The sequence below is a fragment of the Babylonia areolata genome, chromosome 17 (genome assembly GCF_041734735.1).
Source record: "Babylonia areolata isolate BAREFJ2019XMU chromosome 17, ASM4173473v1, whole genome shotgun sequence".
Lineage (NCBI taxonomy): Eukaryota > Metazoa > Mollusca > Gastropoda > Neogastropoda > Buccinidae > Babylonia > Babylonia areolata.
This window is the reverse complement of record NC_134892.1, coordinates 6,280,319-6,285,318: the sequence shown is the minus strand read 5'-3', so window position 1 is coordinate 6,285,318 and position 5,000 is coordinate 6,280,319. Positions and strand designations below refer to the sequence as shown.

Here is a 5,000-nt window from a genome sequence, read left to right as displayed (position 1 = left end):
GAGACAGAGACAGAGACAGAGAGACTGAGAGTGAGATGATGACAGAGACAGAGAGAGAGTGAGATACAGAGAGAGAGAATTATAAGCACACAGAGAGATACAGACAGACAGAGAGAGAGAGAGAAAGAGACAGAGAGAGAGGGGGGGTTATAAGCACACACACGCACACACAGATAGATAGAAAGAAAGAAAGATAGATAGATAAATAGATAGAGAGATAGAGAGACAGACAGACAGACAGACTCCAGCAAAATTATCAGTTTCAGTTTCAGTAGCTCAAAGAGGCGTCACCGCGTTCGGACAAATCCACACACGCCACACCACATCTGCCAAGCAGACGCCCGACCAGCAGCACAACCCAACGCGCTTAGTCAGGCCTTGAGAAAAAAAAAGAAAAAAGAAAAAAAGGTTGAATAAATAATAGATAAATACATAAAAAAGAACTACTACTACTACTACTAATATGTATAAGGCGCAAAAACTTGATGAAGTCAAGTTTCGGTCTTCCCTCCATCTTCCTCTCTCAACAGTTCCTTTGCAGTAACAAACTTCAACGTAAAATTATCAAACATAGATATACAATTTGGCATCGATAATCCTAATATTTCCAGTGAGAGTGTAAGTGTACACAAGTGTCAGGAGAGTTCTGTGCACGTGCGTGCGTGCGTGTGTGTGTGTGTGTGTGTGTGTGAGGGGGAGATGGGGGCGCGGGGGGGAGCTGGGGTAGAGGATGAGGTATGTGAGTGTATGCATGCCTACACTGTGGGAGCAACAGGATATTGGAACGTATATATCTATATATCTATATCTATATCTAAATATATATATATATATATATATCTTTGTATATATGTGTGTGGGGTTGGGGGTGGGAGATATGGGAGTGTGTGTGTGTGTGCTTGTACAAGTAAGTGTTCATCTGTGTGTGTGTGTGTGTGTGTGTGTGTGTGTGTGTGTGTGTGTGTGTGTGTGTGTGTGCCGTGGAAGCTGCGATACGTAGACTAGAAATGAGTGTGTGGAGGAGGGGGGTAGAGGAGGTGCAGGGTAATGTGTGTGTGTGTGTGTGTGTGTGTGTGTGTGTGTGTGTGTGTGTGTATTGGAGCTGATGTACGTTTATATGTATTTGACTGTGCTTTCATATCTGTGAAACTGCATGTTTGGTGCATATCTGTTATGCATGTGTGGGTGTATGTGTGAATGTGTGTCTTCATGTTTTACATTTATTTGCTTATTTATTATCATTATCTTATTTATTCATTTATTTATTTATTTATTTATTTTTTATTATTATTATTATCATTACTACTACCTTTTTATATTATAAGTATTATTTATTTATGTATTTATTTATGTAAGCTTATCTATTATTTATTCACCTTTCTTTTTCTTTTTTTTTCTCAAGGCCTGACTAAGCGCGTTGGGTTACGCTGCTGGTCCGGCATCTGCTGGCAGATGTGGTGTAGCGTATATGGATTTGTCCGAACGCAGTGACGCCTCCTTGAGCTACTGAAACTGAAACTGAAACCTCGCAATGCTAACCTACCTACCCACTTTCCTCGCAATGCTACCCTACCTACCTACCCACTTTCCTCGCAATGCTACCCTACCTACCTACCCACTTTCCTCGCAATGCTACCCTACCTACCCACTTTCCTCGCAATCCTACCCTACCTACCTATCCACTTTCCTCGCAATGCTACCCCACCTACCCACTTTCCTCGCAATGCTACCCTACCTACCTACCCACTTTCCTCGCAATGCTACCCTACCTACCTACCCACTTTCCTCGCAATGCTACCCCACCTATCCACTTTCCTCGCAATGCTACCCTACCTACCTACCCACTTTCCTCGCAATGCTACCCCACCTATCCACTTTCCTCGCAATGCTACCCTACCTACCTACCCACTTTCCTCGCAATGCTACCCTACCTACCCACTTTCCTCGCAATGCTACCCTACCCTCGCAATGCTACCCTACCTACCTACCCTGAACTAACTGTAACATTAGTGAAACGAGATATACCTCTAACTTGAAGTTTCATCGGAGATAACTCCATAAGAAGACGCCCTGAAATAATTACTGTTTGAGTGGTCGTGTCTAAACTAACCGAAAAATTAAACAAGACTTACCTGTAAGTTGAAGTTTCATCGGAGATCTACTATATCAGAAGGCTTCACAGAAGAATTGTGTTTGAGTGGATGCGTCTAAATTAACTGAAAGATTAAACGAGACTGTGAGTTGAAGTTTTACCCAATGAGAAGGCGCTATCTCAGAATCATGGCTAAAGTGTGCGAGCAAGCTAGGCCATCCAACCTATCAGAGGGCGCCCCACATGAATTACGGTTTGAGTGTGCGACACAGCTATCAAGGCCAATCAGTGCAGTGCCCAACTCGTCTGGTGACCAGTCACTAACTTCACAGCTCGCAGCATTCTATCATTCTGTTGGTGCGAGATTTTATTCGTGGTCTTCGTGTAGTTTACTGATTTAGTTGGGTTGGTTTTTTTTTCTTTTAAGTTCCTTATGGCATACAGGTTGTATGACACAGTATAAATTATGTCGAAGTATCATTGAGATACACCTCCTATTATACAGTATGAAGTATGTCGAAGTATTATGGGATACACATTGTATGATATAGTACAATGTATGTCGCAGTATTGTGGGATAAACATCGTACGATATAGTATAATGTATGTCGCAATATTATGGGACACGCATTATTTGATACAGTATCAAAAGCATCCCGCAGTAATATGGGATACACGTGGCATGACACAGCATGAACTAGGTATACATATCGCAGTGCATCATCTGTGCAAATTCGAAGGGGGATGGTTGGATGGCTGCGTCTTAAAGTGATTGATAATGTCACTGACAGTGTATCTGTTGGTGAAGCACGTGCGTGCGTGTTGCGGAAGTCTTGTCATCCTAAGCAGCGACTCATCTGTTCTCTCTTGTTCGAAGAGCCGACAAGAGGATGAGACTTAGCGTTATGTCGAACACACATACACAAATATACAACAGACGCGCGCGCGCACACACGCACACACACACACACACACACACACACACACACACACAGAAATGATAATAAAGAAAGGAGTTTCCACACACAGGCAATGGAAATCAGTGTATATTGAAAACATTTTATTCCAAAGTTTTTTCATGCCTCTGTATTTGAACGCTGTAATGTCCAGCGGTTTTGGCAGATCACAGTTCTCTACGTCCACTTAGAAACCCCAAAAGCACAATGTGTGTGTGTGTGTGTGTGTGTGTGTGTGTGTGTGTGTGTGTGTGTGTGTGTGTGTGTATGTGTGTGTGTGTGTGTGCGTGCGTTTCTGTATGTATGTCATCATCGTCTGATTTGAACCAAAAAAAATTTTAAACGCACACAGCGAGAATGAATTAAACCGTAAAATACAAGTTATACACTTCTAAGATAAAAAGAATCACTCAGAGTTTTGTTGTTCTTGTTGTTGAAAAAAGTTATATACATATCTAGCACAAAGAATCACCCGAATTCACTTCAACTATTTGGTGGACAGAACTCAAAGACTAAAAATCATTTACAACACGTATCTTAAAACACTGGGAGAAAAAGAACGACCTCTGGCGTAATCAGATACTTGGCATTAGCAAAGAATTTTTTTTTTATCAAGGGGGCTGGAGTTTCGGGTGTGGGTTATTAATATTAGCATATCATCATCGCAAAGGAAAATTGCAGGTAATCAGAAATGATAAATTTACAAGGATAATATATAAGAGAAGAAAATGACAAATATGCACATAGATAAAGTGGGAAGAGAGACAGACAGACAGACAGACAAACAAACCAATACACCAAGACAGACAGACAAACAGACCCAGTATACTTTCTTAAAAATTCGTATCACAATTAATGGATTCATTTTAAGATGACTGAGGTGGATACACAGGTCAATAAGTTAAATTCTAACATGATTAAATATTTTTAATTTAAAAAAAAAGAGTCAGTTCGATATAACGCGTTTTATTCACATCAATCTCGACTGATTTTTTTTCCCCCAATAGACCATTCGTTTTATGATCATATTATTTCCATTCCAAGCTACTCTACCAAAACAAATTTAAAAGCACGGGAAAGGGAATGTTACTTCCCTTTGGTTACGGTGAAGGAATGACAAATTCCAGTGCATAAATAAAAGGCATGAGTAAATGAATGGGATAAACAGTGATGAGACATTCGTTCCTGGACCATTGTCTGTATCAAAAATCATTCACATGTTTTAAATAAACAGGGGTTTTTTTGTGTGGAATAATACTGATTTTCTCACTTTGGATATGCCTTTCATTCTCGCAGGTACTATTTAGTCTGCATTATGATCTACTGTGCCTTTGTGGAGAATCGGTTCGTACAATCCGGAGCACGAATTTACAACTAAAAGAAGACACACACGCACGCGTGCGCGTGTGCGCACACACACACACACACACACACACACACACACAATCGTACTTAGAAATAAAGAAAAACATTAATTAACTAGTCTGTCATTTCTCTCAGTTGTCATCATTACCATCATTATCGTCGTTGGTGTCATCATCTTCCCTCTCTTCCAAGTGAGGTTCACATTAAGACAGGTCTTGACAAAATCGGGAAGTTCCGATTTTTTAAACTTCCCATTAGAGACAGAAAGACAGACAGACAGACACAGAGAGAGACACACAGAGAAAGGCAGACAGACAGACAGACAGAGAGAAGGCACTTTCCGAAGATATTTTCAGCGAAAGAAAGACACTTTAAAGCAGTGCGACACACACAAACAAGAATCATCAAAACACTGCATCGTGGCGACGTATTCTCCACTGAGAGAGAGACAGAGAGGCAGAGAGAGACAGAGACAGAGAGAGAGAGACAGAGAGAGACAGACAGACAGACAGAGACAGACACAGAGAGAGACACAGAGGGAGAGAGACAGAGAAAGAGAGAGAGACAGAGAGAGACAGAGAGAAGCT

At 41.1% G+C, this 5,000-nt stretch overlaps 1 protein-coding gene across 1 annotated transcript in view; it reads right to left on the bottom strand.

The window, feature by feature from the left end:
• Positions 1-3,143: 3,143 nt before the first annotated feature.
• LOC143291611 (uncharacterized) overlaps positions 3,144-5,000 on the bottom strand; it is a 19,552-nt gene continuing 17,695 nt past the window's right edge. The window contains exon 8 of the mRNA XM_076601564.1: positions 3,144-5,000. This exon is cut by the window's right edge and continues 2,769 nt beyond it. The gene's annotated coding sequence lies outside the window, so the exon portion shown is untranslated.